Below are 25,654 nucleotides of genomic sequence, written 5' to 3'. Positions count from 1 at the left end.
ACTTAACCAACGGTAGTCTTTAGTATACTGAGAACATAACCCAAAATGTAGGAAAAAATGGTCCAGGAAATAGGGGTCACATAGAGGAGAAAGGTACAGTTAGCAGTAAAAGGAAGTATCAGGAAAGTAGCAGGTATACAACAAGCAACCAGTCAAACCTAGAGTAGAAAGGTGATATCTAGAGGAAAAAATTGACAGGTTATGTGAGAGGTTTAACAGGGTGGGTAATTTTATCAAGGGACAGCTAAAGGAAACTAAGACATAAGAAGTAAAGGGAGAAAACAAAATAAGTTTAAAAAATGGGGCATTGATGCAAGAAAAATGAAAAAGTGACTAATGAATGAAAAATAATCATAATATACTAATTGCCTCAGAAATTAATAATATTTGTAATTATATTAATGAAAAACTAAAATTAACCAAAAATTATGATAAACTTTTATAGGAAAGATTGAGTAATGGGAAAATTGTGTAAGGGGGCTAAATAATTGACTATATAAGTATTTGTGCAAACTGACTCAGGCAAATAGAGTTCTGCATTTTTAATGGACACAGAAGCTTCCAAAGAAGACCAAAGTGGGTAAAGTTTAGCTACTATTCAACATCTTCAAACTAGCCTCTAATAAAAAATCAGTCTCAGAACAAATAATATCATATACATTTTCACCTATTACATAAACATTCATCAGCAAGCAGGTACATAAACAGTTATACCATTTAGAAAGTCTTTGTTCTCATCCTTTTTAGTGTTCTGACCACATCCAGCATGAAGACTGTATCCAAGGCAAATAAGAAAATGTTTCAAGACAAGATACCCTTAATCATAAGATTAGCAACTGACAACCAGAATCTTCTCAAACTAGTTCATTCAGAGAACCCTCTAGAAATTAAGTCTAGGATCAACCCTAAAGCTATAAACTCCAGGTTTCTTTAGATTATTTCCATGTATGGGTAAGGACGCCCCTGAAATATTTAAGCCAGTCCATGTATCTTGAATACTGGTAATTTTGTGATGAGCTATCTTTCAAATTTCCATTTACAAGCCACTAATTTGCTTATGGAAAATCATTTTTTTTAACATTCATTATGCTAATTATAAAAAACTGTGGGATAGGGGGAAAAAAACAAGACAGAAGCATTTGTAGTGATGGCCTCTGGAGGGTAGGTTTCCTGATTAGAATTCTAGCTGTGTCTAAGGTATGATTAGAGTTAGTGACCACACACAGGGTATAATTAAGCCAAAATAACACACAGACACACACACACACACACACACACACATACACGTCTCTTTCTATGCTGAAATATTTTAAAGTACTATATAGATAGCATACTGAAAACAAATAGCTGTCTAAAATAAATAAAAGAACTAGAGATATAAGCACACTATTTAGAAAGCCGAATGTAAATACCAGAAAATAGACAAAAGAGTAGTTATCCCTGGAGATTGAGGGGTGGGGTGATGTGTGGAGTAGGGCAAGGAGCAACCACTGATTTTCATTTTAAGTCTTCTGGTAGCATTTGAATAACTTTAAAGCAATACACATGTATTTCTTTGCTAACCATAAAATTAATTTGAAAAAGAAAAAAAGTTAAAAAAAAAAACACCCTAATAATAGGAATCCTCTCTTGGGGAACTGAGAGGAATTCCTTCTTCCCTAAGTGGGAGAAAGGGATCAAAGCTTCTCATTTCTCTTGTTTCAGAAAAACATTTCAGTTGTTGCTGGGATCCGCTGGTGGATGTAGGCACGTTTGCTGTTCCCTTTTGAATAAAAGATAAAAGATGTTAAGAAGGTAATAAAATTAAAATTGCATGCTAAATGGAATATAGATGAAGTACTGAAAGGAACATGCTTTGTTTCCAATCAACAAAATTCCACAAAGGATTCAAGACCTTGGTGTAAATTAAAATGAATAAAAGTAGTTAGAAAATTCACTATGCTATACATGACTAGGTTAAATGAGGATATTTATGAGGAGAACTAAAGCGACAGGATTCAGCGGAGTCCAGGGCAATCCCCGGCTACAGAACACCCACTCTGTGTCAGGCATTGTGCCAGCTGCCACAAGAGAGATCAGTGATGATAAAGACACATCCCTGTTGTCAAGGTGTTCATATCCAGTGGAGGAAAAACAAACACAGGTCAGTCTGTTGATGGATATTATCCAAGATATAGAATATGTATGCATGTGTTGTTCAGTCGTGTCCAACTCCTTAGGACTCCAAGGACTGTAACCCACCAGGTTCCTCGGTCCATGGAATTCTCTAGGCAAGAATACTATAGTGGGTTGTCATTCCCTTCTCCGGGGGATCTTGCCAACCCAGGGATCGAACTTGGGTCTCCTACATTGCAGGCAGATTCTTTACCACCTGTGCCACCATGCTGCTGGTACACGTGCTTTCTTATAGGACATTTCCTCTGCTAGGAATGACCAAACTTATTTTTGGAAGAATTAACATCCACTTAGCAAAATTCTTCAAAAATTCTAACTCGAATTTTGCTCATGCTGTGAAGTTCTCTTTGACTTCCCTCACTGATTTAGGTCCCTCTATGCTCCTCTCCCTCAGCCCATATTTCCATCATTATATTTACCTAACTAAGCTGTAACTGTTGCCTTGCTAGACTATGTTTCCTACACTGAATATTCTTTGAGAATAAGGATTGTTATTATTTATCATTGCTAAATAGGAACATAATGCTAGGCATACAGATGCTCAGTTAATGTTTGCTGAATCATTAGTAGGAAATTTATCCTGGGGGATGCTGGTGAAGACATCTTAGATGGGGGGATACCCAAACTGAAATTTGCAGCATAAATGGGAAGGCATTTTAGGCAAGTAACGCATGTATAAAACACATTTTAGAGAAAGGGAGAATGAGTTCAAAGACAGAGTGATTGAAACACCATGGGGTATTCAGAAGATTGCTGTAATTCAGAATGGCTGAGAGGGAAAGCTACTGGAAATAAAATTGAACAGATAGTCAGGAGTCAGATCACAAAAGACCTTATGCTACATTTATATGGACTTCATCCTGTAAGGTCATTGAGAAATATTTGGGGTTAAACAGAGAAGTAATAAAAAGTGTGACTTTTCCCCACAAATAAAACAGTTTATCCTTTTTTTTAAAATTAAATACAGTACACATTCACTGTAAAAATTTAAAACACAGAAAAATTATAAAGAAAGAAGATACAAGAAAGTATAAGGAAAACGTTTTAAAATTTGTATCACCTTATGTACCATCATTAACATTTTGTTGACATTTCCATGCATCTCTTTACATTTGCCCTATTGACAGGTGTGTAACATACACACATACATATTACATAAACTGAATCATATAAGATACTCCATGTTTATTATGTAAACATTTTATTCTCTTTTTCTCCTATTTTAACTTTTTTACTTCTTTCCCCTTCTCTATCATTTCTTCTCAGCATCCTACTGATGTTAACATATTGACACATGCTGATAATCATATATACATAAGACTTTTGCCATTATTTGAGAAAAATGAACTCATATCATATACTATGTTCTTCATATAGATTTTCCTACTCAACAATATATTCTAAAAATCCCTCAACTGGTATAGATCTTACTAGTCTTTTTAATGGCTGAATACTGTCCTTGTAGAATGAATGTACTGCAATTTATTCAACCATTTCCCTATTGATGGGCATTCAATGTGTCTTCAGTTTTTGATACTGTCAACTACATGGCAATAAACTTCCTTATAAGTATATCCTTATTCTTGTTGACTGGTGTTATTTCATAGACTGGGGCTTCCCAGTCTGGTAGCCCAGTGGTAAAGAATCCACTGGCCAGTGCAAGAGACATGGGTATGATACCTGGGTCAGGAAGATCCCTGGAGAAGGAAATGGCAACCCACTCCAGTATTCTTGCCTGGAGAATCCCATGGACAGAGGAGCCTTGCGGGCTATAGTCCAGGGGGTTGCAAAGAGTTGGATATGACTAAGCACCTGAGCACAGCACATTTCAGAGATTAAATCTTCAAAAGAGGGATTGATGAGTTGAAGTATAGTTTACTTTTAATTTTAATGGGTATTGCCAGATTTCTTTCTAGACATGTCTGTCATAATTCATTTTATACCAGAAATGCATGAAAGTACCTTTTCCCCACATACTTGCCACCTATAAGTAGCATCATTCTTTTCCAGTTTTTGCCAGGCTATTAAGTGCGAATAGTGTCCTATCATTACTTGAGTTTGCTTTTTTCTGACTCCTCCTAGGATAAGGAATCATTTTACCATGCACTGGGCATTTGAATTGCTTTACTGTCAATTGCCTATTAATATTCTTTGCCTATTACTCTCTAGAGTTGTTTTTAATCAATCAGTCACAGCCCTTTCTAAAGCATAGATATTAAAAATCCTTTGTGGACAAGTAGTTTAGAATAATAATTATGACGACTGGAAGACAGACTGAGTGTGGGCATCAATGGAGGCAGGAAGATGGCTGAGAAGACTATTGAAACTAAGTCCAAATTAGGGTGATGAGTACCCAGACCAAGAAACTGGCAGTACTCATGGAGAGCAGGAGGAAGAGATACAGAGATTTCCATTAGGTATCTCCCAATCAGAGATGATTCATGACAGAGCCCTCACACTTCACCTTCAGTCTCAATTTCCAAGGAAGTTGCATTACATGCACTGTGATAGCAAAGCTGTGACTCCAATAAAAGAATCAGAAAACCCCTACTCTCATTCAGTTTGAAGTCTTCTTTCAAGAACCAAAGACCTTGCACTCCTTGCTAAGTTCCTTGATAATAATTAAATACATTTGTGACTCTGTGCCACTGAAAGACGCCAAGTTATCCTTTTAATATCAGATTAAAAACCTATGAATTTTTCAGTGGTTTTTTGAAAAATATGCTTTTATTTTGATTTTTTTAAAGGTCAATCACTCATATGTCTTGTGTCATAATCCTCTGATAATCAGAAAATTTAATTTCATAGTTATAATGTTCCACTTGAGGATTATGTCACAAAGAAGCTTCCTGGTGGGACTAACCACCAGTCATGGGTTTCTAGTGAAATCCTAGGTAATCTTTTCAGCTAATAGATTCTCTAACTATTGTAATTGTCATTGCCAGCATTATTTGATAGTGGAAAGCAGTAACTTGAAGTTCCCTCATACTTCTATGTACTGTTTGATGAATGAGTCACTCAGAAATGGAAATTTCCAAATGGCATTAATATAGATAACAAAGATGTTTAGAAGAAACATTTAACCTTTTGGGTTGAGATATGTATGGCTATACATAATGAGTCCTTAAAAACTAAAAATAGAACTACCATATGATCCAGTAAGCCCACCTCTGGGCATATATCCAGAGAAAATCATAATTAGAAAAGATAATGTTCCCCCAATGTTCATTACAGCACTATTTACAATAGCCATGGAAACAACCTAAGTATCTATCAACAGGTGAAGGGATAAAGAAGATGTAGTACAATCTTCTTTATACATATACATATAATATACAATATACCACACTGTATATTGTGGTACAATATACAATGGGATATTACTCAGCCACAAAAAGAATGAAATAATGACATTTGCAGTAACATAGATGGACCTAGAGATTATCATACTAAGCGAAGTCAGACAAAGAAGACTATCATATGATATCACTCATACGTGGACTCAAATTTTAAAAATGATACAAATGAACTTACAAGACAGACACAGACTTAAAGATACTGAAAAGAAACTTATGGTTGCTGCTAAGTCGCTTCAGTCGTGTCCGACTCTATGCGACCCCAGAGACGGCAGCCCACCAGGCTCCCCCGTCCCTGGGATTCCCCAGGCAAGAACGCTGGAGTGGGTTGCCATTTCCTTCTCCAATGAGTGAAAGTGAAAAGTGAAAGGGAAGTTGCTCAGTCGTGTCCGACTCTTAGCGACCCCATGGACTGCAGCCTACCAGGCTCCTCCATCCATGGGATTTTCCAGGCAAGAGTACTGGAGTGGGGTGCCATTGCCTTCTCCAAAACTTATGGTTAACAGAGGGGAAATGTTGAGCGGGATAGATCAGGAGTTTGAGATTAATATATACACACTGTTATATATAAGAGAGGTAACTAATAACCTGCTGTGTAGCACAGGGAACTCTACTCAATATTCCATAATAACCAATATCAGAAAAGAATATGAAAAAGAATGAACATATGTATAGTTGAATCACTTTGCTGTAACACCTGAAATTAACACAACATTGTAAATCAACCATCCTCCAATAAAATTTAAAAAACAGAAAACAAAAAATTTGGGGGGCACTTTAAAAAAAAAGGTGCTGTGAAAATTCAAAGAATGATTTATTCATATGCTTTGAAAGAGAAGAAATAGCATGATGAAAGCCTGGAAAATTCCAAGAAAACAGCCAATCACTTATGTACCAACTCTAGAAAAAAGAATTTTATGTATATTCTTAAAAGTAAATTTTACTTTTATAAATCCAGTCATCATGTATCCCATTATTTTTATCTTATTTATTCTAAAAAGAGTTTACAGTATTATTCAAGAAATTAGCATATCATCAAACTCTATTATAATACTTAATTTTCTTTCTTTCCTAAAGTGCTTACGATGGCCATTTAATCATTTAATCTTCATAACTGCACCCCGTGGAAGGTATATGTTGTTTTAATTTTTTTCTTTTCAGTTGAGGAAGCATCACAAAATGGGTATGTTGCTTAAAATCACCTAGCTAGTAAGGGGCAGAGCTAGGAGTTGATTTAGGCTATCAGCACTTGTTCACTACACTAGAACATCTGACAGTAGCTATGCTCTCGGTACTGTGGAAGTTTCTTTCTTAGATTATCACTTTTCACTGGGCGTGCACTGAGGCATTACCATAGCCACCACAGATATGGTAGTAATGTTCCCTGAACTGTTCAATGACCTGTGACTTCAAATAAAACTCTCACCCCCTTCAAAAATTCAAGGAAGTAGGATAGTGCTATGCAATGGTATTTCAGGGATATTCAAAAATGTTTCTAATGCCTGGTAGAAATTCAAATAAACGTTTGTTCCACTTTCTATGGCTCTTTCTCCAAGCATACCTATAGAAAATATGGTTGTTAACATTCATAATCATGACGTGATTCATCAACATGATGTGTTCTACAAGACCTCCTGTGAGACAAATGACACAACATCATGTGTGGCATGCAGGGGCCAGTGTTGTTTTTAAAGTTCAATACTTGAAAATGGTAAAGAAATGCCAAAAAGCCATACCTTTTGACCTTCAGGTCATTATTCACAAGTGAAGAGAAGAATTTCGATTTATGTTGACGGAAAAGTTCTCTCTCTACAACAGTGCCAGCTCAGAGCCAGAAAACCACTTGTGCCTTGAAGCTGATCTTCGTTTTATGCTGGGTAGCAGAGAGAAGAATAACAAAAAGCCAGTCAAGCTTCATTGAGCACATTTATTGTTCAGTGACAAAACTGAAATCCCTTTGTTCTAACAGATGACTTTCCATTGAACTCTGAAAAGAGTAAGCAATTACTTGGTTCATGCTATTTAGCAGAGTGAAAGCTTGCCTAGTTTATTTTAAACTTCCAGATTTGATCTGTCACACTAGAAATGATAATACCCCTAAGCAATTATGGCATTTGTCATTTGTTGCTCTATTGTATATTTCCCTAAGCTCCAAATGAAAAATAAATCTCTTTTGAGTGCTCCATGTATAAACCATTTGGTAACAGCTCAGCAGTGATGAGGCCTCCCTAATAAAAGTGATTTTGAACTTCTTTTCCCAATTTTTAGCCTAAAACTCGTCACAAAATAAAATCCAGTGGCCCAGGAGAGAGTTCAATGTGCTTCAGATAAATGGATAACTTCTGATAGTCTTCCAATTAGTTGCCTAATTCTACTCTTTTCAGGAAACCAAAAGATTTGCCTGTGTTATTTGGGGAATTTATTGTATCTTCTTATTTTATCAGTCTGGTGGGGAAATTGGTCATTTTTGAGGAAAGTTTATTTTCCATCTAAAATTATGGTTTAAACATTTTTTCCTGATATAAATTATTTAAATTAAAGCTCCCTTTACTCACTAAATGTATAATAACTACTTCTCTTTTGAATGTAGGGGAGATAAAAAGGAATTCATAAAGTTCATTCACTTTGTCCCTGAAACAGAATTTGTAATCTAGTCTGATAAATGATTGATATAGAAAACCAGGACAAAATAAATCACTCCTCATCCCAAAACAAAAACACACAAAGAAAGCTTTATTATTAGAAAAAGCAAAAATGTCAGAATTTCATTTCCTTCAAAGATAAGCTATTTTAAAATACACACAGGCAACTGAGAAAGGAGATGTGTCATGCAGAATTATCAGCTATAAAATAGTTAAAAGCTGAGATTTTCTACCAAGAATTATGGCTTTAATTCTAGAATCGTAAACCTATAGTTCCTATTACTGTACATTTTTAAAATACTCTGACAATGTATTATGTGCTACCTTATGCCTTGATGAATTCTATCCGCATCCTGCCTTCTGCTTTTCCCTGATTTATGTTACTCATTGAAAGTTTGGGCCCTTGGTTTAAAAAGATTTGATTAAAAAAGCAGGAAAAAAAATAATTTACACATATTTATGGGCCTCTCTGGTGGTGCAGACAGCAGAGTCTGCCTGCAATGCAGGAGACCCAGGTTCAATTCCTGGGTCAGGAAGATCCCCTGAAGAAGGAAATGGCTACCCACTCCAGTATTCTTGCCTGGAGAATCCCATGGACAGAAGAACATGGTAGGCTACATACAGTCCATGAGGTCGCAGAGATGAACACGACTGAGCAACTAACACTTTCACTTTTCACTTCATTTGAGTTGGCGCTTTCATACATTCGTTTTTATTTCTTTCCATTAGAAACCCCAAGTCTTCATTAACCACAACAAATAAATTGCTTGTATACCTCAAGTCCGTTTTGCTCTGGACACTGAAAAAAATCCAAGATCTAAAGTTCCCATTTTCAAGCTTGAGTCACAGTTGTGTCTATCACTTGCTATCTATTAAATATAGGGCTGAATGAGCTTCTGCTTACTCAAGATTGTGTATTTTCCTAATATAATGGTATTAATTATTTTGTAGAACTAATATTTTCCAATTTCTCCTAGATTAAATTTTTTGTTGGTCATAATAAGAGTTCCTCTCTTTTTAACTGAATATTTTCTGATTTCTTAGGCATCATTTAGATGATCTAGAATATAAGAAATGCTGTTAATAAATGACTGGGTTCATGTGTTAATGATACTACTAATACTTCCTCCTAAGACTTTAGCTCAAAGGAGGGCAGTTATCCTGAGTAGAGTCCTGAAAGTACATCAGGGTTCTCCTGGTTTTACTGTCACTCCTGAAATCATTTATCTTTTCCATTCAAAGCTGATAACACTGTTTTGATATCTTATGCAGTGATAACATTTGTAATGAGTTTCTAAGAACTTACATCCACATGACTAAAGATATAATTCCACATATCACATGTATAAAGAAGGGGTTCATATATACTATCTAATATTTAATAATATTGACTCAAAATTAATGAAAGTGATCTTAACACCTGATTTCTTCATGTTACATTATTATAGTATTAAACAATCATACTATATAATTAAATATAAATTAAATTGTTAAATTGGCTTCCCAGGTGGCTCAGATGGTAAAGAATCTGCCTGCAATGCAGGAGACCCGGCTTTGATCCCTGGGTCAGGAAGATCATCTGGAGAAGGGAATGGCAACCCACTCCAATATTCTTGCCTGGAGAATTCCATGGACCAAGGAGCCCGGTGGACTATAGTCCATGGGGTTACAAAGAGTCAGACATGATTGAGTGACTAACATTACATTATTAAATTATATTATTTAGTAGTAGATAATTACTACACAGTAAATGGGATAAAGGACACAGTTAATAATTTTTAAAAGTATTAGTTTTATAAAAATAAAAAACTATATTTATATTTATTTAAATATACATTATATAAATTTTATAAAATATATTTAAAGCTTATATTTATATATTTATTAAGAAAGTGAAAGTGTTATCTGCTCAGTCATGTCTGACTCTTTGAAACCCCATAGACTGTAGCCCATCAGGTTCCTTGGCCCATGGAATTCTCCAGGCAAAAATACTGGAGTAGGTTACCATTCCCTTCTCCAGGAGATCTTCCCCACCCAGAGATTGAATCCAGGTCTCCTGCATTGCAGGCAGATTCTTTACTGTCTGAGCCACCTGGGAAACCAAGTGAAAATTCACAACATTTAACCTTACCAAGAAGAATTGCACTCTGTTACCACTCTGAGAACAAACAGCTTTAAGTACTGGATGTTTAGAACATGGTCCTTCCTTAATATTACCCTCATACAAAAGGCTAGTAGAATTCAAATAACCAGGCAACCATCACTTCCAGCAAGAGCTATCTAGCTGTCTCTAAATTAGGTCTGCCTTGTGATTAACTCTAGGTCAATCTTCCAGGGTAAGCAACTGAATAAATAATTTAGAAAGAAGATCATCTGATCCCTATATGCCATAATGGGCTGCAAAAGTGGGGACAAGAAAAATAGAATGGAAGAGCAATAGTCGAGAGCTAATGTTAGCAGCTCTTAACTGGGGGTAAGAGCCTCAGGGTACACTTTCAGTGTTACAACTTGGGAGGTGCAACTGGGATCTAGTGGGTAAAGGTCAGGAGTCCTACCAAACATCCCCAAGGTCACAGGGAAGGATTGATTTAGAATCAGCTCTAGATTTTAAAAGTGATTTTTTGTTTTGTTTTGTTTTGTTTAAATTCTAAGGGCAACATAAAGTTAATTTAGCTTATATGGAAAATCAAGGGAATGCCAATGGGATTATACTACTAAGACTCTGACCTTCCATTTCTTCTTCTATTGTAAACAGTCTGGTGAGCAGGAATTGATCTTTAACTGTATGAGCATACTTCTGGTGAACCCTCAAAAAGGTCATAAACAAATGACAAATACACTTGTCCATAATCCCCTAATAACACAATTAATGTCAAGAAAAACAATAAAACATATGGTTTGTAAAATAAAATGGATGGCTGGGTTTAAATATTACATGGACTATGCAATGCATTAAGATGTGTTTATACACATTGTTCTTTAGAGCTAGATTGTTTTTCTAATATTTAACAAGAATTTCTGCAAAAAGATTCTAATTCCTGACATGTCTGCAAAATAATATCCTCAAACATGAGAAAGACTTGGAGAATTTGAATAATTGCCATGAAAACAACGGATTTTTACATTCCCCCTTTCAAATATTTTATTTGAGAGGAAAAGAAAAATTTAAAGGCCACTGTTTCAATAAGTCAGTTCTCTTTTATTTCATACTCAAGTGTGTGTCATATGCTTTTGGAAAAGAATATTCAGTGATGACACAATGAACGTTATAAACCAGATAGAAAGCTAAGCATGTAGCTAGGCAAAGTGAATGAAATTTTGTAGATGTTAGATCTTATCTGTCCATAGATACTTTATAGAACTCTCTCTAAAATAACTCGTTCACAGCACATTGGTTGAGTTCCTTGCACCTGGAGAGCGCTACAGCACCCAGGGGAGAGCAGACTGATTGAGGAAAGTGAAGGCAAAAATAAGAAAAGAGAAGATAACCTCTCATTCCTTTCATATGAAGGCTGAATAGTACACCTATATCTTTTGTGCAAAATAGAAAAGCCAAAGAGTAGCTTGAAGCATCACTGGAGTTTCAATAGGGTAAATTCAATTCAAGAAGAAATCAACGAGGAGAGTTTTAATTTCTTTCCTTGTATCTGTCTGGAGTTTAAGAGAGTAATAAGCAAAATATTTATTAACTGTTTTAATGAAACACAAGAACTTCTGACATTTTGAGTTCATATTTCTGTGGTGCTTCAGTTTTTATGGTATAAATATTTATAACCTAGTTCAATGATCAAAAGAGATGAAAAATTCATTGTTTAAAGAGAATTCAGGAGTCAGAGTTATGCTGTGAATATACTTTTACACATTTATTCATTCAACTAACATTTGTTAAGAACATTACGTGCTGTGCAAGTGATACAAAGAGCACCAAGTAAGATGTCTACCTTAATGAATATTTCTAGGGATTAAGGTGATGATACTAAGAAGGTCCTTTGTCTCTCAGAGAAATGAATCAGCACAAGGGTTCAGGTTTTAATATAAGAGAAACAGGTTAAGGAGGAGTGAATCCTTTCTCATGTTAAAAAACACCCTGGGTTGGTTATGAAGGTAGTGTCAGGGGAGTGTAATCTCGGTTCTGTCTGGTCTCAGCAAAAATTTGAAGCGAGGGACACTAAAGCCCTTGGCGAGTCACAGCTCTTGGACAGTGTTATAGCTCCCTTAGTTTTATTTAGAAAATAAAGGAAAACACATCCTCTAGGCGTGGGGGCATGGTGACCCAAAGGACTCAAAGATAAGAGAGAGAGGGAGAGAGGGAGAGGGAGAGAGGGAGAGGGAGAGAAGGAGAGGGAGAGAAGGAGAGGGAGAGAACGTGCGCGTGCGCAAGAGAGAGAGAAGAGACAGAGACCCCGGGCCCTTGGCTCCTCTTTTTGTGTGTTTTTTCCTCCCTCTGAGCCTGCCCTATGTAAACTGGGCGGGAGTGCTGTTTGTTCCACCTGAGGTCCTCACTCAGGTCCTGGACCTTCCTTTGTTCTATTTTCGCGGGCTTTTCCCTTCCTTGTCTTTTAGCCACCTGCTATTCTGGTCTCCTGTTTCCTATTCTAACTACCCAACACTAGTATCTCTCAGTTTCAACCCACGGTTCTTGTTTTGTAGTTCTGTTTTTGTAGTTTTGGAAAACGAGGACTGGGAGTCAGGAAACTGCTCTTCTGTTTGTGTGAGGGACGCTAGAGGGAGTCTGGGAGAGCGGATGAGAGAGGGGGCTGCTCCAGGCAGCTCTCCGCTGGCTCGCTCTTTTCTTCCTGGTTCCCTGAGTGTCACTCCAGTCGCACTTCACCCCGGCAGCAGCAATTCCAGTTTCTGTTTTCTACCACTTTAAAAAGCCAGCCTCTTGCTTGCCCTCCTTAGAGTCATCAGCGCTAGCTGGCAGCTCTCAAAGTTCTGAGTTCTGCAGCATTCTTCTCCCAAACATTTTTTTCCCCTTAACCTGATAACCACTTTCTTGTTAATGTATTTATTTTAATTGGAGGATAATTACTTTACAATATTGTAATGGTTTCTGCCATACATCAGTATGAATCGGCCATAGGTATACACGTGTCCCCTCCCTTCTAAACCCCCCTACCTCCCCACCCCTTCCCTCCAGGTTGTCATAGAGCAACACCTTGGGGTGCCCTGAGTCACCCATCAAACTTTTTAAAGTTTTATTAATTCCTACTTCTCCTTGTTCCCAGAGCATTAAGGGAGGATCAGGAGGGCTAGCTGCATCTTCTAAAGTTTATGTTCACAACACACTACGTTTTCTTGCCTTTCGGTCTTCAATACTTAGTTCAAAATTATTTCTATGAAAATCTTTGTTAAAATAATGAGGGGTTTTTGACTGCATCCCAACTGTTACATTAAGTATTTACTTGACAAAAAGCATATTAAGTTGACTTCTATTTAGGTTTCAAAAATATTAGTCATTATCAGGGTCACAGTAACCTAATCTTGCCTTCAGAAATATTCAATTCAGAGCACTAAAATTCTTTTGGTCTGCAAACCTTTGATAGTAATTATTTGTGCAATATTATTTAAGTACTCATACTTGCCATAAGTGCATTAATATTTGAAAAACATTTAGAATAGCATCTAACACATAGAGAGGAGTATGTGTGTATATTCACACATGTACATATATATTTACTATGTAAATGAAATAAAGGATAAAATATTTTACCACTCTTCTGAAAATAGGTAGATATACTCTAAAATTCCATAACTATTCTATATTTACTACATTGAGTCTCCCAGCACTCATTCAACAACAAATACTCATTGTTAGAAGTCTCTGTTTTTATGGGTCTTATGGAGAGAATGTCTGCAATCATGCAGCAAAATTTTGGCTAATTCTTACATCTTCACTGCTGCCCATGGTTCACAGTACTATACAGGGTATGGCAGCATCGCCATCGTCTAACTTGCAATGACCTTATGTAAGCATACTCTGAATACGTCCATTCAGATCACATGCCGGGGGTGGAGAGTATCTTCCCGTTTGCCTGATTTGATCCCTGTAAAATAATCATGCTTCACGCTTCTAAAATGAAGTGTATAATCTGCTCTAACTATCATAACTTACTGGATATTTTATTTGATTAGAACTGAAAAAAGTCAACATTACTCTGGACAATATGTGGACAAAAATTTATAATAACTCTGAGAAGATATTAATATTTTCTTCCAGAAGTTAGCTTACTGAATGACTGCTATCCTTGTGTATGAGACTGGTGTTTTTATACTTATACATCTGAGATCCATAGGAGAGCTTTATCCTCCTGAAATATGAAATCAGTGAGAATTTCTGGTACTTTTGTAGGTTCATCTATGAATATTGTATATGCATGTAGTAGTAAACATACTCTGGGCAAAAGGGATTCCTTTAATTTTCCATCCAAAAATATAGTTTTCCCATAAATAATATTACTTTTTAAATTCCTGAATAACATGCATTGGTTAATCTGCATCCAAAGTGAATAACTACTTGCCCCAGAGAAAATTTCTGAATTCTATAACAATTATCTCTTCCCCTACATCTATCTCAAGTTGGAATTGGCTAGATTCTAATAAGCTTTGAGTGTTTGCAGCAGACACCATGGAACTCTGAAATCAAGGGTTCCTAACCTATACCATGCTCTATTTATCACATTCCCCACAGCTGCAGTTTTTCTAGGATTCTATTAAATAGAAGAACATAAACATTCCTGGAAAATAGTTTGTGAGCCCTGTTGTGTGTTCTGTCAGCCCTTAACATTTTTCTCAGTTGTTTAGTTGCATGAAAAGAATTTCTTCTAATTTTCAGACAGATGCATATAAATACATCAAATCTTTAGGAAATCACCCTGCAGATAAACTGATTCCCATGAATATAGCAAGTTATAGGGCCTCCCTGATGGCTCCATGGTAAAGAATCCACCTGCCAAGCAGGAGAGGTGGGTTCAATCACTGGGTTGGAAATTTCCCTTGAAGAAGGGAATGGAAACCCATTCTTGTATTCCTGCCTAAAAATCCTCAAAACACAGGAGCCTGTCAGGCTACAGTCCATGCGGTTACAGAGTCAGACACGACTTAGCGACTAAACAACAATAGGTGTACATCCTGCTACTGAATTTTTCAGGTTGATTTAGAGTTCACCATAATAATATGTGCCCTGATTCTCCCAGGAAGCCCAAATGTTCTCCAAGATACTTTAAAATGCCAAGCCTTAGACACTAAAGACATTCACTAAATGCAAAAGGAAAAGAAATAAAGGCTTTTAATTGATACTAAAGATGGAATGTAATATTTCTTCTTCCATATGAAACTCAAAAGAAGTAAGCTTTTCTTGTGGGTTTGAAAGAACTATCAAGAGTGAGACAAGATTCTTGATTCATTTGTAGAAAAATATTAATTTTAATTTTTATTATCTGAGCCTAGACTATGACATTTAGCTAAGGACCACTTTTATTTTAGTCATCTATGAAGAATCCACTATGTGTCAAGCACTTAGATGTCATTGTTACTTCTGATGAAAGCAGCAAAGAAAAGTCAACTAAAAGCAAAGAAGGAGTGAGGAAGGAGAACTCCAAGTTTGTTTGTTACAGACTGTTTTGTTAAAACAAATGGGAAATTTTCCAACTATATAATCCAAACTTGTTTATACAACTACTCTGTTAGAATTTACGAAAATCAAGTAAATTCACCAAATATTTCACTGTAAGTTACAGTATTCTCTTTATTCTTTCCATACTCTGCATGTGTCTGTGAGAAGAAACCATGTGCTCCAATAAAAATGATTTATGAGTCATTTATAATAGTACCCAAACCCATAGAAGAAAGTGAAAATCTGGCTTAAAACTCAAGAATGAAAAGACGAAGATCACGGCATCTGGTCCCATCACTTCATGGCAAATAGATGGGGAAACAACGGAAACGTGACAGGCTTTGTTTTTTTGGACTCCAAAATCATTGCAGATGGTGACTGCAGCCACGAAATTAAAAGATGCTTGTTCCTTGGGAGAAAGGCTACAATAAACCCAGACAGCGTATTAAAAAGAAGAGACATTACTTTGCTGACAAAGGTCTGTCTAGACCAAGCTATGGTTTTTTCTGTAGTCATATATGGATGTGAGAGTTGGACCATAAAGAAAGCTGAGCACTGAAGGATTGATGCTTTTGAATTGTGATATTGGAGAAGGCTCTTGAGAGTCCCTTGGACTGCGAGGAGATCAAGCCAGTCAATCCTAAAGGAAATTAACTGTGAATATTCATTGGAAGGAGTGAGGCTGAAGCTAAAGCTCCAATACTTCCACCACCTGATGCAAAGAGCCAACTCATTTAGAAAAGACCCTGATGCTGGGAAAGATTGAAGGCAGGAGAAGGGGATGACAGAGAACGAGATGGTTGGATGGCATCGCCGACTTAATGGACATGAATTTGAGCAAGTTCCAGGAGATGGTGAAGGACAGGGAAGCCTGGTGTGTTGCAGTCCATGGGGTCGCAAAGAGTCGGACACAGCTGAGCGACTGAATAACAACAAACCCATAGAAATAAGTTAAAGATATAAAACATCTTTCAGATATTATAAAGACAAAGTAGTCTTGTACTTATTTTGTATATATCAGAGAATGCTGCTGCTGCTGCTAAGTCGCTTCAGTCATGTCCGACTCTGTGCGACCCCAGAGACAGCAGCCCACCAGGCTCCCCTGTCCCTGGGATTCTCCAGGCAAGAACACTGGAGTGGGTTGCCATTTCCTTCTCCAATGCATGAAAGTGAAAAGTGAAAGTGAAGTTGCTCAGTCATGTCCGACTCCTAGCCACCCCATGGACTGCAGCCCACCAGGCTCCTCCATCCATGGGATTTTCCAGGCAAGAGTAATGGAGTGGGGTGCCATTGCCTTCTCCGATATCAGAGAATAAATTACCCAAATAAGCCATTAGCTTATTTTCTCAAATTCTGTGTATGAGAAACCACTAGGTGACAGTGTGACTTCATAACAAAATGAGTACACCTTTTCTGAATTCACATTAACCCTCAGATTTGAAAGTTTAGCATTTAGGCTTAAGGTCTGTTTACTTTTGGAGACAAAAAATACCACTTATAGAGTTGCTTCTAGGTAAGAAAAGCAAGAAGATTAAAAGGTTAAAATAGGGCTTCCCTGGTGGCTCAGCGGTAAAGAATCCACCTGCCAGTGCAGGAGACATGGGTTTGACCCCTGATCCAGAAAGATTGCACATGCTGTGGAGCAACTAAGCCTGTGCATCACAACTATTGAGCTTGCACACTGCAACTGCTGAAGCCTGAGAGCCCTAGAGCTCGTGCTCTGCAACAGGAAAAGTTACCTCAATGAGAAGCCTGTGAATGGCAAATAGCAACTAGAGAAAAGCCTGTGCAGCAATGAAGGCCCGGCACAGCCAAAAATAAATAAATAAAATTATAAAAATAAAGGTTGAAAGATTTGCTATTATCCATGCTGACTCAATTTTTTTTCTTCATAGTATAACAGGATTTTCAGTAAGAGATGCTTTTCATCATGCAGCAGAAAATCTCCTACGTACAGGTTTTCATTATCTCAGGTGTTGTTGCTGGCTTCTAGATTTTTCCAGGTGGTTCTTCATTAAGTTACTCATTCATGTCTCTTCCTCAACCATCTAAATTTTAAAACAAAGTAGCATTTCACATTTGTATATTTATTTTACAGAAAATGAAAAAGACATTATTTTTGTTTAATTATATATACAATTTGGGGAGATAATCAAGCAGTTATACCACATTATTGAAAGATGTTGGATATGTGGCTTGATAGTTAGTATAAGCTTTTATAAGGGATCCAAGAGACCCATTCAACTATTGTGCTGGAGTTCTTTCCCCTCCCAAAGCATTTGAACTATGATTTAAACTATGGAAATATTATCTATGTTAAAATAGTCATAGTCATGTGTAATAAAGAATTTGGCTGGCCTTTGTCCCTTGTTTTTAGAAGGTAGGCTCTAAATTGTTGACATTTCCTGAGTCACTGGGATGTCTTTTTATTCATAGCAGGCTCCTAAAACAGTGCCTGATAGCTTACACTAATGAGGTGACTCATGGTGGGCCCCTTCGTAGTTTACACTAAAATAGTTAATGCTAGTGATGGATGACTCAGTAAGATGAGGGGCTGACAATGTCAGAAAGACAAAGAGTATAATTAGATTATTGGGGCTTTGAACATGTGTCATTAACTCTACTTCTGTGGGAGGAAAAAGAGCAGCAGATTGAGTTCAACCATGTGGCCAGTGGTTCAATTCTGCCTACAGAATGAAACCCAATAAAACTCTGGACATGGAATTCAGGTAAGTTTTCCTGGTTGGCAGTAGTGAATATTGTCATACATTGAGGTGCTAAGAGATCATTGCTTCCTGAGGACATGTGTGGAACCCTCTCAGATTTCATCTGATGTGTCTGTTTCTTTGGCTGGTTTTAATCTATATCTGCAGACAAAAGAATGTTCCCTGCCATTGATCCATCAGCCACTGCAGCACCCAATGGTGCATCCTGAGGAGAATTCAGGATGGAGAAAAAAAGAGATACTGGCTCTAGATAGTTAAGATGCATATCAAAGAAATAATTTCATTCAGCCCAGACTCTATGCATCTTCCCATACATAGATAAGCTCTAAAATTATTACCTTGCTATGCCTACATGTTTTTTGTGATTAGCAGTAATCTTTAGATGTTCGACTACATGAGGTTTTTAAATTTCATTTTATTTTTAGTAAAACTCTTATATATCCTGGCTCCTTCTTTACTTTTTGGAACAATTCCTCAGAATTTTATGAAAGGCTGATTCCCAGGCTATGATGCTCAGAAAGATCACGGAATAAAACATAACTCTAAACTTTTAGGCTGAGCATTTTTTTCAGTTGATATCATTTCAGTTCAGTCACTCAATCGTGTCCTACTCTTTGCAACCCCATGGACTGCAGCACGCCATTCTGTCCATCACCAACTCCCAGACTTTATTCAAACTCATGTACATGAGTTAGTGATGCCATCCAACCATCTCATCCTCCGTTGTCCCCTTCTCCTCCTGCCTTTAATTTTTCCCAGCATCAAAGTCTTTGCCAATGAGTCAGTTCTTCACATCAGGTGGCCAAAGTATTGGAGTTTCAGCTTCAGCATCAGTCCTTCCAATGAATATTCAGGACTGATTTCCTTTTAGGATGGACTGGTTGGATCTCCTTGCAGCCCAAGGGACTCTCAAGAGTCTTCTCCTACACCACAGTTCAAAAGCATCAATTCTTTGGCGCTCAGCTTTCTTTATAGTCCAGCTCTCACATCCATACATGACCACTGGAAAAACCATAGCTTTGACTAGATGGACCTTTGTTGACAAAGTAATGTCTCTGTTTTTTAATATGCTGTCTAGGTTGGTCATAACTTTCCTTCCAAAGGACTAAGCATCTTTTAATTTCATGGCTGCAGTTACCTTCTGCTGTGATTTTGGAGCACAAAAAAATAAAGTCTCTCATTGTGTCCATTGTTTCCCTATCTATTTGCCATGAAGTGATGGGACTGGATGCCATGATCTTAGGTTTCTTAATGTTGAGTTTTAAGCCAACTTTTTCACTCTTCTCTTTCACTTTCATCAAGAGGCTCTTTAGTTGTTCTTCGCTTGGCATAAGGGTGGTATCATCTGTGTATCTGAGGTTATTGATATTTCTCCCAGCAATCTTGATTCTACCTTGTACTTCATCCAGCCTGACATTTCTCATGATGTACTCTGCATATAAGTTAAATAAGCAGGGTGACAATATACAGCCTTGATGTACTCCTTTCCAAAAAAAAAAAACAAACAAATTCTAAACACTGGTGGAGGACTCCAGGCACCCAGAAAGGAAGGATACTTTCCTATAAAATAAGAGGTATTTGAGGTTGACCAAAACCCAAGCTAAGAACGTGTGGATGTAGCCTGTGTATTTGTGGGTTTAGGTTTCTATAGCCAGAGGTTCTGTCTGATAGTGTTACATGGGAGGTGTGGGAAGTGGCCTTTTGCTGGGTGGGAGAATTCACTCTTCTTGACAAAAGCTAGAGCCAGATAAAACTTGTCTCACTTTTTCAATGTAAATAAGACAAGGCCAAAGTCTGCAATTAGTCTAACAGAATAATTTCTGTAGACCAATATAAATTGCTGACAATCACACATAGCATGGAAGTATTACCACAATATCTGGAAGGAAGAAAATCATCATATAAGACCAAGAGCAGAAATAGCTGTGACTGTGTTAAGTACAGTTTAAGTGGGAACTTTGAGTCCTGGTAGACTGATAGAGAAAAATAATGACAATTATAAAGACCTTCACATTAGGAAGAGTCATTTCACACCAACCAGTGTGGGATTAAAAGAGAAAAGAATTCACAGAAGATGAATAGAAGCTGTATAAGCAAAGGAGAGATAACTGAGCCAGAATAGAGTCAATTCTCAGTCACATTCAACAAAATTTTGTTAGCTATTAGTGAATAAGTTAGAACCAGAACTCTACTATTTTTTATTTATAGTTTACAGATATAACTTGTTCAAGTTAACTATATAATGAACTGTATAGTTAACATTCCAATTGGTCAGTCCATTGCTTCTCAATGAATCCTTTATGTAAGTCTCAAGCTTAAGATCCCTTAACTTGAAAGGCAAGCTGTGGCACAGGTAGAGTGCAAGAGCACAGTATACATGCTGTTTTTTCCTGCACATCTGGGCATTAAATATCTCATGGGCATAATGAAAAGTATGAGCTAGAATGATTACAATCTCCTTGTAATCACTGAGATTATGTAAATACATATCTTGCTTTGTTAAACTTGAACAGAAAATTGAGGGAAAGTACACAATTTTGGATGTTTAATTGTCCATGCTTAATTATTTTTGAAATTCACTATTTCCCCTGTCAAAAGTGGGAATGTACAAATCTTAATGTCAAAGAGTGCAGTTAGCTTGAGGTGTGCACCATCTTAGAAATGCACATCATTGCAGAGTATTATTATCCATCAGAACTGGCACAATTCTGTAAAGTTTGTTACTTTATAAATTGAAGGAAAAATTTGGTATAGGAATCCAGCCTTTGAGGAAAGATGGCAGTATCTTTTGAACTGTGGTGTTTGAGAAGACTCTTTAGAGTCCCTTGGACAGCAAGGAGATCAAACCAGTCCATCTTAAAAGAAATGTGTCCTGAATATTCATTGGAAGGAATGATGCTGAAGCTGAAACTCCAATACTTTGGCACCTGATGCGAAGAACTGAGTCATTGGAAAAGACCCTGATGCTTGGAAAGATTGAAGGCAGGAGGAGACGGGGATGACAGAGGATGAGATGGTTGGATGGCATCACTGACTCGATGGACACGAGTTTGAGCAAGCTCCAGGAGTTGGTGATGGACAGGGAAGCCTGGCGTGCTGCAGTCCATAGGGTTGCAAAGAGTCAGACATGACTGAGTGACTGAACTGAACTGATCTTTAGAGAACTGCCAAATGAGAGGCTCATTTTTCATATGTGCTTTATGTTTATGATCATGATCCTTCTCTTACAAGGATATCACTTTCCAGTCAGAGCAATGAGACTTCTTCATCCTCTAAGACCACCCAGTAATGATCTACCTTGTCTGTTTTTACTGAAGCTGGAGGCCATAATCTAGGAGTCGAGAAACTGGGTTCTTTTTTCTCAGTCTATTAGCAGATTTGCCATGACTCCTTGGGACTTCTTTTTTTCTTTCTGCCTGTTTTCTCAAATGCAAAGTTAAGATGATATTTTTTTCTCTCTTCTAAGCAGGATGTAGCTGGGAAAAGTCTTCATAGACTTAAGAAAGTCTTAGGTTCTTAGGAAAACATGTAGCATAAATGAAAGGTATCAATACTATTTCATTTTTCTCTAGTTTAAGGGGGAAATCCAGGAATATGGGCAACTAAGAAGGCGGCCTCAAGAGTAATTTGGTAAATGTTTTAGAAAAATAAACTGCTCACACTTGATCTTTGAGGCTTTAGGAGGAATAAATAGTAACACTCAGCAGGTGATTCACTAGAAGATCTGTTTGCTGGTTGAACACGGCAGGGCAGTCACAGTTTCGAGCTCAGGAATCTAGAGAGGAAGGCAAGGTGTGATTTTAATGAAGAGATGAAAAAGCCTGGAATAAAATGATGGTGAAAAGAATAAAGGGAAGAAGTAGATGTCCAAGATCTTAGAGTAACTTAAAACTTTATACCTCTATTTTGGAGAGGTCTGATTGCTAATATTCACTATGTAGAATAGCCAGTGTTTTTGGCTAAGAACTTAGAAGGAAGCAGTCAGTGGTAACTTTTTTGACAAATCTGATTAAAGAGAGATTTTTTTAAGGTATGCTTTTCATGGGGAATTAAGGAGGATTTCATTCCTACTTTCATTGTGTATGTTGGACCCACATTTTCTTTTGGTTTCAACCTTTATAATTCAAATATTTACCTCCTCATAATTTGTATTACCAATCTAATATTCTGCGCACTCCAATCCATTTGACACATTGTGACCAGAATAATCCCAATATTACAGCTCCTCCACTGAAATCTTTCAGTGATCTCCCATTTGTTACCAAATAAAGTACAAGTTCCTTGTTTAAAAATCTAAAGCCAATTACAGTTTGTTTCTAACTTACCTCTTCTTCATCTCTCACCTTTTCCCAATATAATATCTAAGGTCTGGTCATTATGGGTTTTTCTTTAGACCCTGATTAGGTTCATACCTTACTTACTTTGGACTTTACATATACCTTTTTCTCTGACTTTCATGTTTCTTTGGTCCTTTTTAAAAATAATTTATGAAAGCTCATCCAGGAAATTTCAGACCATGTCCCACCTCCTATCTCCACAATAAATTCCATGATCCCTCCATTTGAAGGACTTCCTTAGTGGCTCAGTGGTTAAGAATGCGCCTCCAATGCAGGAGATGCAGATTTGATCCCTGGGTCAGAAACCCACTCCAGTATCCTTGCCTGGAGAATCCCATGGATAGAGGAGCCTGACGGGCTGCAGTCATAGTGTCAGAAAGAGTTGGATGTGACTGAGGTGACTGAGCACACATGCTCCATTTGAAAATCAGCCCTTTCATATGAAACTAGCTTACAGCATTTTTCATGCCCTGTTCACATAATTACTTAAATTATACTTGATTTATTCATCATCTTTTCCCATTTATTTAGTCATTCATCAATCATTTATTGAACCTATATTATGTGTCAGACTAGCGCTATATTATGTGTCAGTCAGGCTACTGAGCCTATATTTGGAGAAGGAAATGGCAACCCATTGCAGTACTATTGCCTGGAAAATCCCATGGACAGAGGAGCCTGGTGGGCTACAGTCTATGGGGTCGCAAAGAGTCGGACACGGCTGAGCGACTTCACTTCACTGAGCCTATATTACGTGGGAAATAGAGACATAAGACCCAATATTTGCTCTTCTTGGTCTTGCAGACCACTGAGAACACAAAAATGTAAACAAACAATTAAAATGCACTGTGAAAATTGATACAAAGAAGTGATGCATCAAATACAATGTAAGAAGAATAGAGGGAATGCCTAATACTATAGTAAGTGGCATCTGAGTCTAATGAAAAGAACATCAATATAGAGTAGCAAAATAAAGTATCTTGCTAATTATTATGAAGTGTACGAAGTTTCCCTCAAGTCAGATTATAATCACCCCTTCCAGAAGAGGGAACAATCTCAGAGAATTTGCTCTTTGCTCATTGTCACAGCTGTTAACTAGCATAGCCAGGATAATATGTAGCTCTGTTGGAAAGATAAGTGGCAGAACATTGGGACAGGAAGGGGATGGAGGAGTGGTAATTGGAGAGAGAGATTCTACTAGGTACTAAAAACAAGCTATTTGATTTCAGAAATCAGATCTAACCCAAGTTTCTTTCTCATGTATTGTTTATATAGTAATATCTTTAATGCTGTTGAATGTAGGTACAAAGAAAATTTAGACTACACCAAGTTAAAGTCATTGGAATTTTAGTGAACTTAGTAAATAAAATTCCCTTTTCCCATGCAGGTTTGTAATAAATGCAAAAATTTGGTAATCTGTGAGATAGCTCTCCTCAGCTCTACTGCTCTGTATGGAATGAAAAGCTTTGACAATTTCAACCATTCAACATTTAACTTTTACTTTAAGGTATTACTGGCATTTTGTGGGGCTTGAAGTTTAGAGTCAAGGAGGAAGTGAAGCTGAAAGAACATTGCTAGTCACCACAGCTCAGTTCAGTCGCTCAGTCGTGTTTGACTCTGCGACCCCATGGACTGCAGCACACCAGGCCTCCCTGTCCATCACCAACTCCCGGAGTCTACCCAAACTCATGTCCATTGAGTCGGTGATGCCATCCAACTATCTTATCCTCTGTCGTCCCCTTCTCCTCCTGCCCTCAATCTTTCCCAGCATCAGGGTCTTTTCAAATATGGTAGAAACTGCAAACGAGTTACTCAACCCAGAAGCTACTTGGGATCTCCATTGTCTTAGGATAACCAAGAGATTAGTTTGAGGGTTCAAGGTAGAACCCTCCGGATGTGCACACTTTGTTTTATTTTTGGAAAAACCTTTCCAAAATATGCAGCCGTTTTTAGTGTGTGTTTTTTTTTTTTAACATTTATATCCAAGTTCTATTTTGTTACACATGCCTAGGCTCTTGTTTGTTTGATACATGCCTAGGCTCCAGAATTAAACTCAAAAGGTAGCTATAAAATATCCTATACTCTCTGATGGTTGAGAGACGGAATGGAAAAAGTCTTTGAGTATATAAATCATGGGATTTTATGACTATATTAGTGAATAAATATTGAAATTATACTAGAAGCACAGACACTTTATAGAGTAGTAAACAATGTCTTACAAATGTGTTGAAATCGCAAAGTGATTAATTTGTTGATTATGACAGATAGAATGCTGTTAGTTGCCTTGGTACAGTATTTAGTCTAATTCTCCAAATCCCTGTCCTTCCCCAAATAATATAGATATCTGAAATAATGGATAGAAATTGAGATAAGGGAGAATGATATTGTTACACTATTAGAATTAATACATTTCAGGACAAAGAAAATGGAAAATACAAAGGTGATTGTAGAAAACTTAAGGAGTTTTCTAAGCATAATTAAAAAAAAAGTGCTTAATAGTCACAAATTTCTCTCTGCTCTTTTCACATTACTTAAAAAAGAACTCCAAATTTCAGTATCTCTAATGGAAATAAATTTAAAATTTAAATGTGCAGAAGTAGAAATGACCTCTAGCCCAAAGCTAGAGATTCTGAGATATTCAGAGAGCTTCATTAAATTGTCAAGGCCATGTAAACCACGGACAGTGGAGCCAAGAGGAGTTTTAGGGTTTGAATTCATTGTTCTTTTCAAGAGTTGGTACTACTTTTCTGCCTTTAATAAAAATTAGTAGATGGAGGGCCTCTACCTCTCCTTGAACATGCTC

General features: G+C 37.1%; 1 long non-coding RNA gene across 1 annotated transcript; it reads right to left on the bottom strand.

Annotated features, from left to right (window-relative positions):
- Nucleotides 1-1,322: 1,322 nt before the first annotated feature.
- Nucleotides 1,323-22,576, bottom strand: LOC129638855 (uncharacterized). The gene is made up of 4 exons (XR_008708072.1): nucleotides 22,175-22,576; nucleotides 17,744-17,836; nucleotides 7,268-7,404; nucleotides 1,323-1,762 (listed from the first exon to the last, which is right to left on the bottom strand). It is a non-coding gene; the product is annotated as an uncharacterized LOC129638855 (long non-coding RNA).
- Between the last annotated feature and the right edge of the window lie 3,078 nt (nucleotides 22,577-25,654).

The sequence above is a fragment of the Bubalus kerabau genome, chromosome 1 (genome assembly GCF_029407905.1).
Source record: "Bubalus kerabau isolate K-KA32 ecotype Philippines breed swamp buffalo chromosome 1, PCC_UOA_SB_1v2, whole genome shotgun sequence".
Classification (NCBI taxonomy): Eukaryota; Metazoa; Chordata; class Mammalia; order Artiodactyla; family Bovidae; genus Bubalus; species Bubalus kerabau.
Note: the sequence above shows the minus strand (reverse complement) of the source record. Positions and strands in the feature narration are given on the sequence as shown.